Source organism: Zonotrichia leucophrys, chromosome 2, assembly GCF_028769735.1.
Source record: "Zonotrichia leucophrys gambelii isolate GWCS_2022_RI chromosome 2, RI_Zleu_2.0, whole genome shotgun sequence".
Lineage (NCBI taxonomy): Eukaryota > Metazoa > Chordata > Aves > Passeriformes > Passerellidae > Zonotrichia > Zonotrichia leucophrys.
The window spans coordinates 18,608,626-18,629,001 of record NC_088171.1 but is presented as its reverse complement, the minus strand read 5'-3'; the positions used below and the strand labels follow the sequence as shown (position 1 = coordinate 18,629,001).

Here is a 20,376-nt window from a genome sequence, read left to right as displayed (position 1 = left end):
CTCTGGCATTTAAGATTTTAAAGCTATGCATTTTTATGAGGTGTTGTGAAAGGTAATATTGCCTGACTGAGGCTGATGTTGTTACTATATTAAAAATCACCCCTTTTCCCCCCAAATAATTCACATAGTAAGTTTCCTTTATTTGCCTGTGGTGTAGAAAATTGAAAAAAAAAAAAAAACTTGCTTAAAAATGTTTGCCCATCTCTGTTTCATATAGTCACCTGGGCACGAGGTAATAAAAAGGGACCTTTCATTAAGTAGTGGGACTATTTGCAACAACATAGTGAGACTATTTGAAATAGTACTCATTTCCCAAATAGCACTTCAGGTCCAAAGAAAACACCCATTTGTAATCTCTCTGCATTGTTCTTGTAAAAGAAAAGTATGGACTGAAAAATTCGTGTTGCTATCCTCCCCTTCCTATCCCCATAGACATGCAAAGATGTGCCCACAGCCCCTCACAACCTTTGAAGCTTTTGTGTTGCCTTTGTGCCAGCCCTGCATTGTAAATAGAGAGGTGGGGGGACCTCTCTGCTGTTGCCCAACTTCATGCTCCACCCATCAAGGGATTCCTGTAGGGCAAATAAATATTTAGGAAATCTTTGGATGACTCATCCCTTTGCATTAAAACCTTTCTCAATTTCTACCTCGCTTCTGGTCTGAATTCCTCAAAGAGACTGAAATCCACAGAGGGGATTCATAAATGTGCTCTTTATTTAACATGGCAAACAAAAAGAAGACATGTTGATGTAGAGAACTATCCTCCTTGTTTTGCTGATTCAGATGTTTCATGATTAAACATTATAAACCAAAACTGAAATATGAACTCACTTTGTATGCTATATAAGAAATTTAATATGGGCCTTTTCATCAAACTGAATTGCCACATCAGTCTTCAAAGACTTTGGGGGCTTTGGAAGCTTTGTGTTGCAGCATAGCATACAGATGCCCTGCCTAGGGTTGAAGCTTTATTGGGTTTCACTTGTGTGATGGATCATGTCTGCGTTCTGTTCTTTTATCTCTGTTACAGAAAACTTTTTGGACTTGGATTCATACTTGGGAGTGTAAATGATGCGATTGGTTTTGATGTGCTCCAGTGAGAGGGAGCCATAGGACAAGAAAAATCCAGTTAATAGCTCATCTTCCCTGAAATCTAGATTAGAATTAGCTGCAAAACAAGTTATATTTCCCATTTTCAATTCGTTTCTTAGGTCTTTTTAATGAATTCTATAAAGACAAGTTTAAAGAATAAATTTCTGCAAAATTATGACATTCATTTTTAAAGATGATATAAATTTTATCAGGTAAGATATTTACTGCAAAGCTGCTCTGGAAACTGAGATTTGCATAGCCACTGCACTCCTATACTACTGCCACTCCACTGCAGTAGTAATTAATGCAGGCTTAAGCAACTTCTTGCTACCACTGGTCCTGTTAGTGTCTATGTAATGTGTGCTTGTAACAATCACCTGTACACCAAAACAACATGAGAACCAGTCTCTCCCAGTCTAGAACTTTGATATCTCAACCTCTTTGATGTTTGGGACTGTAGGATTTGGGGTATCTGTGTGAAGTACTGCCTCCTGCCTCTGTTTTTGTGTCCTTTTTTTAAAATTTTATTTTCTGTCTCATCAACCTGGGGGTTTTTTTGCACAGAATTTGCTAAAACATAAGCACCAAGCTTCTGTGTTTTGAGTCCTGTCATCTGGGTTCCTAAACCCTTCAATTAGGCTGAAGCATTCTCCATTCCTTTGTCTTCTCAAGAAGTTTTTCCTCACAGAAATATGTTTTTATTCAGCAGAAAAGGCTGAGGAATACTTTGCCAGTGTCTTGCATGGCAGGGTTGTATCATTCACCTGGATGGTGTTGATACCCCTGGACACTTCAAACTGCATTTCCCCAATGCTTTGGGGTCTTGCTGTCCCTGGTGTTATCTGTCTGGTGAGTCTGGCAGGCTATACCCAGATGTTCCCAGTTAATGCTGTCCCAGGTTGAGGGACAAAAGGATCTCACCTTCATAATCAAAGGACAGCTCATGGAGATACATGGACTAGCCTACTACATACAATAAATAGAATTTATGCAATATCAAAGTAGTTAACAGTGATGAATGTAATGATTTCTCACTATCCCAGTTTATTTATCTCATCTGTTTTTCCATTCTGTTATCTTCTTTTTGTTATCCAATGTGCAAATGCTTTTTTGAAGGTAAGTCAATTTATGGTTATAAAATCCCAATAATTTTGCTGATACTATCAAATACTAAGTAATAGTAGTGTGAATCAATGTACAATGAACACACAAACCAATACTTTAGAATTTTATGGATTTTCTCACACTGTGTTTATGAGCTCCCAGAGTGTTTATGTGCATTCAGGCCATTTCAGTTCCTGTGCTTGATGTAATTAAACCAGACTGTTGAATTTTTTTAACTAACCAACCTTGCTGGCCTCTCATTAATAAACAACTTGTTAAATTGACAGATTTCTGCAAGCATGTACTTATTATTCAAGAAACTAGTGAAAATAATAATTTGGAAGGCAAAAAGCCATCTACAAACTTATGCTTTATGTAAGGATAGCCTAGACTATGGAAAAGTTTCAGTAAAGACTGAAATGTTTTGAAAGTAGGACAATCATGCAAAATCATGCAGGGATATAAATGGCAAGTGTGCACCTATGCACAGTATTTCCATGAACCACTCAAATAATTTTTGTTCCGTGTCAAACTTGTCATCACTGTTATTTGCACCTTCCAGTTCTTGATGCTGCTAATGTGTGTTAACCAGGTATGGTTTGCTTGGTCTTTAGCAATATCTTTCCCTTCCCTCCTGTGTTGGTGATGCAAACATGACACCTCTCCCAATACTGATGACATTTGCTAAATATTTTGGTGCCTGCTCCTGTGATTATCCTCTGTACACAGCCATGCACTTCAGAGGGGAGGGTGGTGGGGGTACAGACAGAGTTAATCCTGCCACAAGGATGTCTGTCCTCTGCTGCTGACAGTGCCAGTGTGAGGCATTAGCTCATAATGGTGTCCTCCTCCCCCTCAGTCTTTTTGTTCCTTTTTTAAATTGCCTTCTATAAGCTTTCTCCATGCAAGGCACAATTGGTTACATTGGTTAGCAAGGAAGAGGAAAAGTGAATTGTAGTTGAACAAATCTCTTTATCTTTCTTAGCCTTATCCACTGAATACTAAAGCAAGTTTTTTAGGTGATTTACTATATTTATGCTGCATGGGTAGTATCTTGTGTAAATTATGTTAATACACAGAGGTGTGTATGTGGCCATGTGTGTACAGTCTCATGCCTTAAGTGTGTGTCCCTGTTTGAGCTTGCTTTAAGTCTCTTTTATTTCCATAACTTGTTACAGTCCAGCTGAGTAATAGCATTAAAAATTGTTCAAAGCCCTGCACTTTAAAATAGTCCTATTGCATTGCTTTAGGTAAATGTAGATATCCCCTCAATGTAGGCATGCTAGGGAAACCAGGGCAGTGCACTCTGTGAGTGTGTGCTTCCATGCAGCATCTAGAAACTGAGTTGGGACACTTCATTCATGTCAATAGTGTAAATAGTTGTTTAAATTCTTGATCTTTGAACATTTTAATAATAAAAATGGCATATATTGTGATCTATGAGTGTCTTTATCATTTGCTCATAAGAACTTTTTGTGTCTCTACTCCACTTCTGGTTTTGGTTAAGAAGAAATGTGGGTTTTAAATCTCCTAAGCGGGTGATTTCATATAGTCTATATAAATGAGAGTTATGAAAGCACAGTGTGTTTAGCGAGGGAAGGCCCATGCTGACCTTGCCTCCCTGAGGACAAGGAGCATTCTGGATGCCATTTCATAATCTTTCATTTTTATTGGATATTTGGAATATCTTCATTGAGGAGTTACTGGCCTTTGTTACAGATTTTAAGTGTATGACCTGTGAGGTATGGAGGCAGCATGGCTTGTCCGCAGGGTGCCTGGAGGTTTTAGTAATTTAAAGTGTTTAATATACCCTAGCTGCCAGGAATGTCCAGGCAAGTGAGTGCAGGGGAAGCCACTCTTACCACAAGTGCTTTCTATACAGCACTGGAAGATCTTATTCAATGGAGATGAGACAATATTTTGACCATTTCAGTTTTTTAATCTCCCTTGCACTTTTGCATGGGGGAAGTCTATTTGGCACATTGTAAGCACTGATTTTCTCAGAAAGAAAAACAAGACAGCATCAAATGAAGCTGCACAACAGACTCCAATCCCTGGGGTTAGAAAGGAAAGTCCTCTTTATATCTATAGGGAAGGGGGGTATTTAGGTGCAGCCTCGCTGGCTTTGTCCGTGTTGGGCATGCAGAACTGAGGGATTAGCAGATGCAGTTTAAGTGGCCTCACGCTGGAAGTGCCACAATAGTTGGCTGGTGCATAACTTGTGTCTGTTGACCTGGTGGCTGCTGCCTCTGAGCTAATGCCCAGACAGAGGAGTCAGCAGTCACTTTCACTGTGACTGCATTGTAAGGACAGTCAGGGGAATAAAGCAAATGCCCAGTGGAGATTAAATCTATACACACTCAGTCTTCATTTGCAAAGTCCCAGTGGTGGTGATAGAAACAGAAGGGGGAACAACAAGGTTTTGCAGTTACTCATCCTCTTTTGCCGAGGAAAAAGATGAAATGCAGTCTCAGGAAATTTGCATCTCACTGGCTGGTCTCTCATTCTCATACGAATCTGGTTGATTAATAGGTGATGTGGGCAGGGACAGCTTGCTGGTGCACCTTCTGCCTGCCAAAGCCTGACATGTGAGTACACAATATGCAGAACTTCCACATCAGCTCTGAATTTCAGCTGTAATTTGTTTTCAGTATCTCAAGGTAGAGTTCAATATCTTAATGATTTTATTTTTTTCCTGATTGTTTCTGAATTGATCCTCATTTATCATAATGATTTGTCTAATCTCCAGTAAGTTTTTGAGTAGCTGTGTAGGTTAAAGAAGCCCTCAAGAGAAGTAAGGCAGTTAACTTCATTGAAACTTTGTGGAGTTTGAACACATGAGTTATTTATGCTCTTTTGAAAGTCTAATTGGTAGGACTACTTGTTATTTTTCTGCTTTCAAAAGCACAAAGTAGCACTGGTAAGTTTTATGTATTTTTGCATGTGTGTGTACAAGATCCGTACTGCCTGCACCTCTTGGGGCCTGTTTGTGCTGCTGCTCTGACTGCTGCAACAAAGAAACTGCTTAATAATGTTAATTCAGCGTTTGGATCGGAATTTTTTGTTTGTTTGTTTCCAAACAAGAATGAGCTCCTTCCTGTGCTTCCTTGCAGTCCTCTTGTAGCATCACAGGCTCCTTTGTTCTCCTCTGCTCTCACCAGGGAGCTACCCCAGTTTCAGCAGCAAGGCAGATGCTTGCCAAGCCACCTCCTCTTGAGCTGAGCTCCAGAGCTACAGCCCAGCTTTGAGTGGGAGATTAGGGAGCTGCTGTATGACAGCAGGCAAAGGCAGAGCAAGCAGCAGAGGCAGAAGTGAACTTTTTAAGGCTGTGTTTAAAAAAATGCTATTTGAATAGGACAACAGATAGGATACATCCAGAGAAAAAACAATTTTTTAATATAATTATTTACACTGATTTTGGCTTTAGCAGATCTTCATCTTTCAGAGGTTATCTGGTGATAATATTGTTGACTTTTATGACTAAGTGTTATGAAGCTAGGAAAAAAGCAGTAGTGGTATCTTAAACATGCATTATTTTCCAGCTTTTTTTGTTTTAATAGTGGATCCTCTCCTCTCACATCAGCTTTCCTGCTGCCTTTTCAGTGCTTCAGAGGCACCTGTAGTTATTGCTGTCAGCAGCAGCAGCCAAGAGAGCAGTGACTCCTGCCTGCTAAGGGATGCAGCAGGGCTTTGATCACAGTCTGAGGGCAGAAGGAAAACAGTGAGGAAAAGTGTCCAAATAACCACTTAAAAGAGGATGCTGGCAGTAAAAGGGAGATGGGTAGAGGGACTGGAAGAGTGTCTCTTCAGAAAAAGAGTGAAGCTCAGCCAAATCTGAGTCCTGCTTAACCTGGCTGCAATGAAATTCTCACCTGCAGGTTTTCCTTCTGCTTACAAGGATGAGGTTAGAATGCAATCACTGGGTCAATGTGCATGTGGGGTTTTTTGAGGGAGGAATAGAAAGGGATCCAACCTATGCTGTTTTTCCTTCCATGGGGTTTTCTTTGTTCAGAAATCTAAGGGAACAATAAAATACTGTAGACATTCACCATCATTGTGCTCTATGCCTTCAGTAAACCCTTGGATAACTGAGCAAGTCTAATCCACTCTTTTTTAGGCTTTATATGTTTTCACATTTTTTTCTTAGGAGCTAGCCTTTCTTATTGAAAAAAAAATTCATCATTATTTACATGCTTAATAATTACTTATTGTAATTATTACTTTTTACTTACTTATTTCTTACTTTTGTATCTAATTGTAAAGATTAAAACTTGCATGTAAATAAAGTGATATTGTTTTACTTTTTTCTCTATATTTTGTGCTAGGCTTATGGGAGGCAAATATTTGTATCTGACACATATAAATCAGTCAGGAAAATTCAGGTGATGATGAACAGCAGTTATTTCATCTCTTGAAGAGAAAACCCTCCATTAGTTGATATCTCAGAATAAAACTTTGAAGAACTCACAGGATTTAAAGTTAAAGCAAAGTGCTTTGTACTTCTCTGGAAGTGTTCGACCAGATTTAGTAATCTCATGTGATGACTTCTTGGATGGCTGTGGCTATCTCTGTCTGTGTCTGTAACTATATCTGGGGTTATATTATTTATATATTTTAAAAAATATAATTAATATCACTGCAACAGAATTCAGTAAAAATTACCGATGCAATTGTTAAAGTTACGTTTACATAGTATGTAGAGAGACATAATCTGAAAAGATTAATGATGTTTCTCTAGTTACTCTTGAAATATTCTCAGATTTCAGGAAGTATTTCATGGCTGGATGGGTATCTGGTTCATGTTATTAATGATTTAATCAGAATACAGGTATCAGCCATTCATGTTTTCATGTTTCTGAGTTGGTGTAGTGAAAAATCTCCCTTAAAAAAGACAAAGGGGAGGGGGTGGTGAGAGCAGCAGTGTCAGTTCAATTGTGAGCATCAGCTGTAGCAGCTTCTCCTGGTCTCTGCCAACAGGGCCCCTCCACATCAGCTGCTGCTATCTCACTCCAGGAAAAGGAAAAACGGATGAAATGGATGAGAAAGGATGGCATGAGCTTTCATTCCTACCATAAATCTAAAGTAAAAATGCTCCCTAGCACTGGCATAGCTGTTTCAGTTGCACTTCTGCAATATTCTGAATGGGTCACCAGTTGTCTGTATTTTGGCATGGTTAAAGGCTGTAGTTTGAGATCTCAGTCATTCTTTCACTGGTAGTAATAACATTTCTGATAGTAAAGGCAGCAAATTTTATCAGGTAAGCCTGATTTAGCAAGTGTTTAGGAACATAAATTTTAGTCTCTTCCAACACTTTTGTATAAAGCTAAAGGACCACTTTTAAACAACTCACTGAATCAGGATTTTGGATGTTTTACATTCCAACTATTTGGTAATCTCATATACCAAATTTTATCTATTTCTATGACTCACAAGGACATGAATTTATTCTGCTCTTTTCTGAGATAAGGATACTACTCTGAAAATATATTAGACAATGCAAACATAATATTAAAAAAAAAATTCTGTTTTATTGTGTTTTATCTGATGCTAACCTGCCAGCAGGCCAAGCCTGTAGCAAAAATTAAGTGATATGAAGTGTTCACTTATGTGAAATAAATGCCTATATAAGTTAAAAACATTTTTTAAATGGTGTATCAGGGTCTAGGTGTTTGAAACCTCTTCAAATTTGAATTCTCAAGACCACTCTGAATAAAGTTCTCATAATGAATCCCTGGGGATGGGGAGTATCTTATTATTAATGATTTTTAGGGATTTTTGGCACATTTGTTAGCCTGTGATAAAGCTCCTTGGTGCCCGGCATCTCAGGACAGTGGAGTCACAACTGATTCCTTGGAAGACACCCCAGCATATCTGTATTGATAGCAGGATTCACTCTGCTGTCACAAGAAAGGAGAATTTTTTATACTTATGAGTTTGAATTGTAACAAAAGAAATGCATTTGAGAACACTGGAAGGTGAGTGCCAGTTGCTGAATAAAATTACACCTTGCATCTGCGTGTTCAAACATCCTACACATTTCAGTTTTCTGAGTGAAATTGCCTGGGTCAGACTCTGAGTCTGACAGGTGACATAGATGGAGCTGAGCCCTTCTTTTGAGTGTATTTTGAGGACTGGTCATTTAGATTTCTCTGTCTTTTAGCATAGAGCTGTGGCTCACTGGAGTGCATAAATGGTATTTTGCATTGTTCTGTCAGTGTACCTTAATTACTGTAATTTTGTGCCTGCATTCTCCAGTACTGGGGTTCTTATTTGATGTGTTTTAACCATGCATTTGTTATTAAGGTACAAATATTTTTATTTATTAAACTTCAAATTTGAAAAAAATTTGGGAATAAATGTAAGTAGACATAAAAGATTGCAGTATGAAATTAATGTATCAGAAGCAAAATATATTAACATTCTGCAGTGGGCTTATGCCTCATCAATGCAATCCCTGGGGCTCAGTGAACCTGCAGTGACTTTTCACTTGCATTAGGTGTAAAAGTCTACCAGCAAAGTAAATAAGATGAAGCCAGAACTCATTTTATTCTGTATCAATATTTTTTAGTAAAAGCCTGGTTTTAGTTGTAATTTGGATAAAACTTATCTTTCCTTTTCCATGGTTTGCTTTGAATAGACTGCAGATAGCATATCTCAATTTATGCCACTGCACGGGGAAAATTCTTTCTGGATTTTTTTTTTTTTTTTTTGTCCTTCAGCCATCATTCATATTTCCAATTCACGAAAATTTAACAGGACTATTCATTTACAGATTTGTGGGTTGAGGAGTTTTTAAGATATTTTATAAAACAAATATTAGGAAAAATTGAAAGCAAGGCCATTATCTTCTTGGGTACTTACACACCTAAGCAAGTGGAAAAAATGTGAAAAATGTGAAAAATGAGAATTTTGGAAAGTTTCTGGTCTTTCTTGCTCATTTAGGTAGTGTTTTTTTTTCTTTTGATTGTTTAAGAATAAGATCTATTCTATATCTATCTATTGACATTAACTCATATTCAGCACAAAAACTGAACTGCAAGTATGAAGGCAAGGACTGTTATTTTGATATGAGTGCCTTGCCTCATTAGTCCTGTTACAGGTTAGGTCTACTAGTAAAACTGGGGGTTTTTTGGTGGGGTGATAGAGATATGCAAATTTAAACAATTTTACTTACCCCTTTTCACTGCATTTGGTAATTATATATCTCAGTCTCAGTAGAAATTGAAAAACCTTTGTTTAATTAACTAATTGTATGCTTTTGCCCTGAAAACTCAGTCCAAAATCTGCAATGAAAAGAAAAAAAAAATCTCAGTGTTTTATGTTTATGGGATTCCTAATTAATATTCTTAGAGACCTAGAAAGGAATGCAAGCAGTCAGTTTCTGTGGCTAAAGTAGTTCAGAGACTCTCAGCTTTATTCCATGTTTAATAATAAATATCAAAAAAGTTGATTCCCCCTCAAGAGCGTTATGCTATAGCCCACATTAATTTTGAGTGAGCAGGAATAAGTTAACACTAACATCATGCCAGATGTTAAAATAGCTCAAGCTTAAGGTATGGGTGATGCAGCTGTTGTCACTTGGCTCTCCTGGGGCTGCATGGGCGCCCTTTGGGATGGCTTCTAGCCTTTGGTTTAGGTGTCTCATCGAGGCACTGCCCACTGAAATTTTAGGTGGCTTTCCCAGGAGGGTGATCCTGTCCCATCCAGCCCAGCACAACCACTTGCATTGCCTGGGCAGCTTTGGACACCTGGAATGGAAAATCCTGCCTGAGGTGTTTTCCTGGGAATGTCAGTTGTGTGAGGAGCACAAATACCTCAGAGGGGAGACCCAGGTGTGGGTGTCAGCCTGCCCATCCTGTGTGAGCGTCTCAGCTGAGGGAGACAGAAGGTGCAAGCAGTGTCCACTCTTTGAATTGCAGTCACCCTGCAGCCAAGAATTCAACAGTCATGGAACAAATAAACATGGAGCCAGGCTTGAAGGTAGGATTCGAAGGGTTTATCTGCCTAGTTCCTCTTTCCAAGACAGCTCTTGCTTTTAAAAAATGCTTATCCAGTAGTTGAAAGCGTGAAAGGCATTCATGTGCTTCCACCATTTCTGCCACTACTGCAGTGTTGGCCACATCTTGGTTTTCAGTGTTTTTAACAGATCTAAGCTGTGTGCTGGAGCCTACATGTCTTGGAGCACAGCTGATCAGCAGATGCCTGACTACTATAAGCATTAATGTGGGTAATTTAGGTTAACACACAGGGAACTTTGCCTGGAAACATTAAGTAAGGAGTCACCTATTGGGTTTTAGTACCTAGGAGATTAGGTAGTTTTGAATAATGAATGAATTAATCTGTTGTACAGCTTGAGAAGGTTTTAAATTTCACCTTCATATTTTATTTTTTGGCACTTTCTTTCTGCTGTGTCTGAGCTCCCAGGAGAGCTCTTGGCATGTGATGACATTTTGGCATTCCCTATCTCATCAGGAAATTATTGGTCATCACTCACACCTTATTGAAAGCTGAAATAAATGAATGCTTCAACTGGTTCTATCTAGAGTTTTTTAAAATAGGATCACAGAATCAAAAATCATCTGAGATCATTGAGTCCGACTTAAAACCCAACAGCACCATGTCAGCTTGACCATGGCATTAAGTGCCACCTCCAGTCTTTCCTTAAACTCCAGACTTTCATTAAACATTTCCTTTGTTAAGTCACTGGCTTAATCTACTAAATCCCATGTGGTGGTGCCAGCCAATCTCCCCTTCCAGGCTGCTGTCCCCTTCCCATTGCTAAAGGAGTTAACTTGCCTCTGTTTTTAATATCTTAGTCGAGGAAAATAAAAATCGTAACTATCCAGTAGTGTTATTGCCACTTTGAAACTCACTTGATATGTGCAGTAAAACCCAAATGAATAGATTGATTTCCTCACACTGGCCTTCCAGGTAAAATTTATGGTGTAAACACAACTGGATTTTAGAGAAAACCAGGTTTGTCCTATGCAGTCTTATGAGTGAGTATCCAGAGTCTGCAGTGATGTAAAAGTTGTGACTTCTTAGGTGTCATCCTGTCCTCCTTTGGATATTGTTGGACTAGGGATCAGACATGTTTGTCAGAAGAACCTTTCAAGGATGATGTAAGCAGGATAAATTACGGGTAGAAGAGAGTACAAATGAATTGCGTTTAACCAATATTGTAGTATTTCAAAATATTAAAAAAAAATAAACCAGAGTCTAAAAAATTCTGCTCCACAAACTGTATACCAGAGTTTAATAAACAAGATTTTTAAGTTAGTATTCTGAATTTCTCTCCTGATGCTTTCAAAGATAGCATCTATTGAGTCAATCTTTGGAAGGACTCTTGTGGCACTAAAGGTTGCCCATTAAGAGTAAACCTCCTGCCTCTGCATTTCAGAAAGTCAAAGAATTAGGTTATTTGTTTTAGGACAGGGGTATTTTTACTGTCACAGGCCAGGAGCTCCTAGCTTTGTTGACAGGCTACAAAACAGGCACCAGCAGTATCAGAGCATCCTAATTGTGGATGGAGATATGGTTCCTGTCCCAGCAGGGCAGGAATAGCATGGGATCATCCTTCTTTGCTGATGTAGACTTTTTTTTGTGTACCCTAAATTATATCCACCATTATTTATTCTTCAGATCTATTAGATTATTTAAATTCAAATTATGAAGGGAATTCCTCAGCAAATAATGTCCTCCAGTTCAGAACTATATTGAAAATAATAAAATGCCTATGTAAAAGCAACATTAGAAAAAATACCAGCTGTATGGGAATCAGTTGAATTTATTTCCCCAAACACAGTATACTTTGTGGATATTTCTTCCAAGTACAACCAACTTGAAAGGAAGATAAACTTCATTCATAGGAATGTAGGTCAGTAAGCAGTACAAATTTCTTTTTTTTCCTCCTCAAAGGCCCTATATTTGACAGTCTATATATAATAAATAAGTAATGATTGCATGTGGACAAAACAAGCTAAACAAGTTATGAAAATTGGAAGAAAATCATCCAGATAGTGTAGATCCAGTTGGTGCTTCTGATCCACTTTGAGGTGGCCTCCAGAACTTCTGCAGTAAAAAATTAGCTACTGGTCAGCACACCTACAGCATCTTCCCTCCCCTCCCAGATGCAAAAAGCCATCTCCCGTGGCCCAGCTGCCTTTGGCCTTGGCTCAGGGCAGGAGCAATTCCACCCAAAGTTGGCTGCTGAGGAGAGAGCCAGGGACAGCACCTACCAGGGCTGGGATATAGGGCTGGTGTGCTCATCTCTGATTTCCTCCTTGGGCCTCTGCCTCTGGGAAGGAACACCTTTATCTTACTGAGCATAATGAAGCAAGTCAAAGTGTTTGAAGATGGCAGTGGTGTGACCCAAGAAATGTGAGAAGATGGGCTGCTGCACATTTCTTGATGAGGGGTTTCCATAGTGAGGGAGTGAGGAGGGCAAGGAAGATGAAGGCTGCAATAATGTGGAGCAAGGTGTGAATGCAGTGTGCATGAAAAAAGGACTGTTAGGTTGTGTTAGTATCATAATACAGCTGGCTAAACTATTTAGTGCTTCTTAGAAAGTGTTTCTTTGCCACGTTGTGCTTTTTTGTGTTATCTATGATAGGTAACTCCACCCCATTAAATCTAATTCAAATGAGCTCTTCCAAAGAGTCTCTGTTTGCTATTTATCAAAAATGTTACACCCAAAAGGGCAATGTTTCCAAAAGAACATATTTTTCCTTACATAAAAATACTCTTCCCTTGTCCTGTCTGCCTGTTGTTGCATTCAAATCTAATGATTTATAGCAATGAATGATATTACTACTCTGTGAAGTGTGCTTTGAGAAAGGTACCACATAAAGGGACATACATATATATATATATTTGTATACACACAAGCACACATGTAGACTTGAAGTTACTCCAGAGTAACTTCTGTACTTAATTCTGTACTCAATCTAGCTGGACAAAAGCTACTATTAATGGTTCTGTGTAGCATGCTGGGCCTTTCCTGACAGGATATGAACATGATGAACACATCTAGATGTACACATCTAGAACTGCTCTGCTTCCTCATAGCAGGTCATGGCAATATCTGGGAGCTGGTGGACAGCAAACAAATGAGAAAATGTATTAAACTCTCATAGATCTGTAGAGTGACAACTAAGTCCCTTCTACCCCATCTCCTGCACAATTGCCTATTTCTTCTGATGAATCATGACAATGTAAAAGGCAGGTTTTTAGACTAGAAGGATGTTAATGTGAGAGCTTTGGTGATAAAATTCTAAATTATTTTTACCCAGTAGTCTCCCAATTGCTTGTATGTCATGGCTGAGTTGTTCCCTGCTCTTTCATTCTTTTTTTTTTTTTACCCTGAAAATTATATATAAATATAGTATAGGTGGCCTTTGAGTCCTAGTAAAATATCTGTATTGTACTTGAATATCTGTATATAGGCCTTGCCCTGGTAAGTCCCAGTTGTTCTTGATGGGCTGCAGCTGCGATGTCCTTCATTGGGCTGCAGCTGTGGCTAGTGAAGATAATTGGGATAAACGGGGGGTGGGTTGGCCAGTCAGGGAGAGTCTGGGAGGAGTGCTGACTAAGAAGGAACAATATGCAGAGGAAGGAGTCTGTGCTGTGAAGATCTGCAGCCATAAGAAAACACCAAACCAAGGTATGGGACTTTAGAAATATGATAACAACAGTATGGGACTCTAGAAATGTAATAATAACAATTGGTGACCCCGATGTGATAGAGATAAGACAGCCAAGAGCTGTGGAGAAACATGGCTTTTGAGTCAAGGAGCTGTGACAGCCAGGAGCTGAGAAAGAATATGGCCTTTGAATCAAGGAGCTGTGGGGAGGAACATGGCCTTCAAGTCATGGGAAAATGTATGTGTTGTACTTGAAGTATTGTACTTGAATATCTGTATAACTGTTAACTCTAAGCAGGATATGTGAATATCTCTATGTAAACTTTGGCTCTGTAAGTAAAAGAAAAGGGGGAAATATAGTATAGGTGGCCTTTAAGTCCCAGTAAAATATCTGTATTGTATTTCAATATCTGTATATAGGCCTTGCCCTGGTAAGTCCCAGTTGATCTTGATGGGCTGCAGCTGCAATGTCCTTCATTGGGCTGCAGCTGTGGCTAGTGAAGGTAGCTGGGATAAATGGGGGTGGGTTGGCCAGTCTGGGAGGAGTCCTGGCTAAGAAGGAGTCTGTGCTGTGAAGATCTGCAGCCATAAGAAAATACAGTATGGGACTCTAGAAATATAATAACAACATATAAACATAAAAAAATCCTCACTTGTGTTATGGCCCTAGTCTGCATTCATGTGTATAGTAGTGGATCTGTTCTAATCACGGTGAGAGATGTAAGTTTCCAAATGAGAATAAGATGATGAAGAAAAAGGGAGATTATTTATTTACATTTCAGTGAAGCTCCTGAAAAACCCCTAAGTACATTTGTAAATGCAAGTCAGTGATGCCCAGGTGTTATTTTTGCAATGTCTAATGTAGAAGGAAGCCTTTATTAGAAATTCACTTTTTTATCACGTGGAACTGTAACTGTAGATTACAATCTATGATCATAAGTATGATACAACCCTTTAAAATTTATGACATTAATTATAAAAACTCTAGTCTCAGCCTATCTGAAGTGTTTGGTGCAAGCTGTGGATCAGACTAAGGAAATGAAAGAAATGGGTGAGTTCTTCTTTCAAACACTGAATGTATGTGAAACAATTGCTGTGTTCCCTTGCATGCCAGGCAAGGCCTTACAAGTTCTTGTAGACCATAAGTAAATGAATATGTGGCTGAGATGGTGCCTTGGGGCTAAATCCTCATAAAATAATAAATCTGAATAAGTAACAAAGCAGCCTGTCAAATACAGGGCCCATTGTTAGATGTTGATGCTTGAAGGCTGGGAGGGATGGGTTGCCTGAGGAATTATAAAAATTATGATGTTTACAAGAAGACATATTAAGTTGTGTAAAATGACTACATATTTCAAAGCAGGAAGTTGTACTAATGGAACTTTAAGGTTATGTTGTTAAAAATCATAGCAATTCAAGGAATATTGAAGTTAAGTGTCCCATGGCAAAATTGGTTCAGGTTCCCTGTGTGCCTGTTTTGTGGTCCTGTGTTGCATTCAGCAGTGCAAACACCAGCCTAACCTGCCCTGCAGCAGGCAATGTGCAAGAGGCAAAGCAGAGGTGTAAAATTACCCAAGAGCTCAGCAGAGATAATGCTGCTTTAACAACTTTGTTTTTTGGCATAGAAATAAAACCATAAATGTTCTGCAACTACACTAGCTAGCTTTAAATTGTCTAATATCCTATCATGCCTGTTTTAAAGCAAAAGACAGCAATTGCTTCTTTCAGGAGGAAGAAAATATTTTTTTCTGATTAACAAGGGGTTGTCTCTGGACAGTACTGAACCATTGCTGTTCCACAGCTACTGGTGGTGCTGTTCTGCCCATTCCATTGGAGGGGTTCCACTCCAGATCCATCTGATGATCAGATCAATCCCTTGGCATGTGCACTGTAACTATGGGTACCTCCTCATTTTAGGGTTCTAAACTTGTGTTGTTTTGCAATTGCCTTCCTTTTTGTGATGACAGAGACTCAAGTAGAACTTGTGTCTGCCTCTGGCTTTGCTTTCCAGGCTGGGAAGAGCAGTGCAGGCTGAGCACTGGGCTTCCCTTGCAGCTCACCAGCCTTGTGGCATGGCAGCGTTCGACTTCTATCGCTGAAGATTTCATGGAGCAGAAGCCAGGCTTTAACTGAGTCTCATATTCAAGCTCTTCCAAACTGGAGGAGAATCTGTTCTGGTCTTTGAAGTGTCTGGAAAAGTCACTCTGTGTGGAATTCACTACCATATCTTATCTTCAGTCTCCCTCTGTCTGTTTTGCACACCTACCAGCTGCTGTGCCTTCATTTATTTCATGCCCCAAAGCCACCATTTCTCCCTCTGAAATGTTTCTGTCCATTTGTTATTTATTTGGAAATAATTTGACCATTTAAATCAGGTATTTCAAGTCCTGTGAGGACCTCTATAAGACTTTATTTGTGTTTCTACATTTTGGATGATGGAGTAAAGAGCCTCTGGGAAATCTGTGCTCCATGGATAAAGTGCAGGTTGTAGGTGATATGTGAGTAATTTTCTCTGTACTTTCCATGTCAACAAACACTTGAAGCTTCCCTCAAAATTCTTTGTATTGCCAAAACATCTATCTTTCTTGAGCTGTAGAAACACTATTTGAACTATGTATTAAAAAACAAAACCAGTTTGGTTCTAATTCTTGGAACAGGTGTTGGTGGTTGTTTGCTGTGCTGAGAGGTGGAGGTATTTTTGCTTCTATCTGAAGTTTTTCAGAAGCAGTCTTTAAATGTTTTTTTATCTACTCAGGTGTTCTACCTCTGACATAAATCATGAGTGTCTGTGATGTGGGTGTTCAGGGTGGGTGTGGGTGGTGCATTGCTTTTGGCAAGAAGAGGAATGAGGGTCACGTGCCAGGAAGATGTCTGCTGAGATAAAACATTGGGTGGGTAGGTCTGTTAAGACGTGTTTGCATCTCTGATTAAAGAATAGTTGTTTTGGACCAGACAGCTCTAAGTAAACACTCTTGGATGATGAGAGAGACAATCCTGCACAGACCCCTTTTTTCTCCCTGCAAGGTTACTTTGATTCTGGGCAATGATCCCAACTAGCAACCCAGGCAAGGAGAACCAGCATGGGGGCAAGTGGATGGCAGCAAAAGATAATTTGATGGCTTCTTTCTTGGGACAAATATGTTGTGACTTTATTTAGTTTTGATGATTACTTTTACCTGCATGGTGCAAAATTGTAGATACATTAATTCAGGTACCTGGGTAAAATTGAAGGTTTAATTTTCATCTAGTGGAGCAAAAAGAAGGCAATGTTTAATTTCTCTAGAGATTTAATTTTTAGAAAATTACAATATTATGTAATGAGAAGCAAATTTTTCTACACAATGCTAATTTTCTGAATATTTGCACAGGTCTATAGCATGCCATGGTATTAAGTACTAATTTAATCAGTTATTCTTTGTGGCCTGTGGTGAAGATGTAAGATGATATGACAAACTTCAAACTTCTATTTCATCCAAGGCATCTTCAACTATAATGGAGCATTCAGTCAATATGAAGAAAAGGAATATGGGTGCTTGTCTTCATTTCATTGTTTAATAGATTACTCTGGAATGTTGATTGATAGATGACTTTTCCCTGGGTTCTGTTTGGAAAGAGACAAAGTGCTGTGGTTGATGATGGAAAGTTCTGCAGACTTTGTCTGTTACATGTCTTTAATCAGGTTTTTATGCCTGATTGCTTAGGAGATAAATCTTGTCTCACATGAAAATATATATTAAGACTTAAGACAGTTCTGGCCTTTAACATCAAAACTTCCTCTCTTCTACTAAGATTTTAGTGCCATTTCTTTTTTCTTTGTGTTGTGAATCTGGGTTCTGCTTGACCATGTACATAACAGTCTAATGAGCAGGAGAAGGGTAAGATTTGGAACTTGCTTTGATTCCTTATCCTTTGACACAATGCACAGTTGGGTTTTTTTGCACTAAGTCCAAACACACTGTTTTGCCAGAATTAGTGAGGATTATTCACCTATTGCCTGTGATTGCTGAGGAGAAACAATTCTGTGGAGTTTTTCTCCCTGTTACTAAGTATTACACAGTTGTGGTTCCAGCCAAAAGTGGAGTTTGTACATGAGGAACTGAGGGTGATGAGAGCTCCCTGGTCTACTCAAAGGCTGCAGTTTCCCTCCAGTTTGTGGTCCTGCTGACACTGGGGTGGTAGGAAAGCAGTAGCTTTTCAATGAATAGCATATTCCTCTTCATCCAATGAACTCACTGACTGCTCTCTCACTTGATGCTCTTGGGAGAAGCATGAAGTAACTCTAGTTATATAGCAGGAGTGTTACAGAGAAAAAAAATGTGGGCCTTTGTCGGGGTCGAGCCATTTGTCGGTGAGGGGAGACTCAAACACTCAATATGAGTGATAAGCAAATTCCGTTTATTGAAGAGAGCATCAGACACTTATACAGCGAGTAATAAGCTTATGAATATTCTGTAAGCTAAGCAATCTATTGGTTAAACTACAGCATTAACTCATCCACATTCCTTTGAGGTTACATGTCTCTTTTCTCATGTCTCTTTCACTGTTTATCCTACCACAGCTAGGCCCAAGGACACTGTTATCTTGCAGGTGCCGGACTTGGAATTAGCCATGGTTTTGTACTTTTCTATTCTCTAGCAGCTAAATTCCCAACACAGGAGGTGATAGTCTCTTGTTATGCTTGATTTCACAGAGCTCTGCAGCATGCTGCTGTTTAGTGCCACACAATGACCAGAGGTGCTCTGAAGGTCTGGCAAGATGTAGCTGGTAGTTGTGGGGTTGTCTTTCCTAAGAAGAAAGTACTGCTCAGCCTTGAAGGAATTCCTGCATTCAGAGTTAGCCCTTATGAGGTGACAAGTTGCAGGGGAAGCTCATTAATGAACCTGATGAGATGAAAAGTGAGTGCAAGGTTTCTGGAAGCCCTCTCTCTGAGCAGTTGTCTTCCTAGCTAACATTTGGAACAAACACAACATGGAGGTGTCATCAGTATTGGCCACCCACCCCCCTTCCCTCCCCTGAAAGTCCAGAAAGATGAATAATCACAACAGGAGTCACCTCAGATTGGTGTCCAGATGTTCTGAGTGCAAATGGCGGATTTGCAAATTCCCTGTTGAAATGCAGGGAAGCCTGTAGGGGGGAAGCCAGAAATTAGAACAGCTGATGATATGATCATCTGCCATTTCTGTCTAGGTTTTGCTATCTAATAGTGGAATGCAGAGGAGGGTGGTTTATCTTTAATGTCACTTCATGAACACAGTGATTGAAGTGCTTACACTGAAAGTGAGATTTTGTTAAAATATTTTCTTTTCCAGAGAGAATTTCAACCCTACTCTAAATCAAGTGCTTTAGGAATTCAGTGATTAAGGTGCTTAGAAACTAGTGGAAGAGTCTTTCTATGCCATTCTCTGTTGCCAGGACTGCTTCTATATTTTAAATTTAAATAATTATCAGAGTACAAGTCCATTCCTTTATCTCATGTCAGGTTCTCACTCCAGCCTATATAATCCAGACAAGACACAACGTGAGAGGTTTTTCAAATAAGCTAGAAATGCTCATGTACGCTATCCATCCAGACATTAATGCTATTCGTATTCCTATTGTATTGGTGGCTCTGACACATATGAGTGTTTCTCACAGCTGTGCTGCTCCATTTCATTTTGTCTGAGAAATAGTGAAGGTGAGCATGAGAGTGATGCTGTCCTTAGTGGGCAGGTTTGGAACCCCTGGAAATGAAGAGTTGTCCTTGGGGCCAGTTTGATTGCTTGCCGGCACAGGGCCCCCAGCCTGGGCAGCGCTCCCAGGATTTATCTCTAAAAGCCGGATGAGCTCGGTTTGGAGAAGCACTGAGTTTTGAGGGACCTTGTAGATGAGTATAAAAGGATTTTGATATTTTATGTGCCTAGGTTAGCAGATGGCAGATGCAGTGCAGTACGTACTAATGTAGAATAAATAATGAATCTTAGAGAAAAGAATAAGAGGAAACATCTGCTGAATTGAAGCAGGATGTATCATATTGACCGAGAGAAGAAGAGCAAGTTACCATGGAGAAATTCTCAAAATGGGCAATGCAAAGAGCAAAAAATGCTGTTACCATAAATTTGTTTAGTATATTTTTTTGTTAGAACATGATGTATTTTTTTAGGAGTGTATGATTGCTGTGCAGGAATATATATTTGTTTGTTGATTTAAAGAACTTCTCCCCACTTGAAAACTGAGTTGTAGGGCACTTAGAGGCACACCATGTCCCATTGCCCACCAAGGGTGCATTTTTCTGAGGAATGTGCCAGTAATTCAACTGAGATTTAATGTACCATCTGCATTAATGTACCAAAAGTGTGGTGGTGCAGAATCTTAAGAAATACAAAGCTTCATTTTTGGGGGCAGGATCTAGTTGCTCATTCTGTTGAATTCTGAACCTACAGATGAGCCAATTTGTGGCAATGCTGCCTCAAAGTAACTGGTGAAGGGTTTACTATATGCAACCAAATTGTCTGAGCTTTTGGTTTCGTGAAAATTCCTTTCTAGGGAAACAATCTTCTGG

The 20,376-nt window shown here is 39.2% G+C and overlaps 1 protein-coding gene and 1 long non-coding RNA gene across 5 annotated transcripts in view; both read left to right on the top strand.

Annotated features, from left to right (window-relative positions):
- Positions 1 to 20,376, top strand: part of KIAA1217 (KIAA1217 ortholog) — a 356,974-nt gene that overhangs the window by 80,455 nt on the left and 256,143 nt on the right. The window lies entirely within an intron of this gene.
- Positions 13,810 to 16,158, top strand: LOC135443658 (uncharacterized). The gene is made up of 3 exons (XR_010439090.1): positions 13,810 to 13,858; positions 14,827 to 14,889; positions 15,850 to 16,158. It is a non-coding gene; the product is annotated as an uncharacterized LOC135443658 (long non-coding RNA).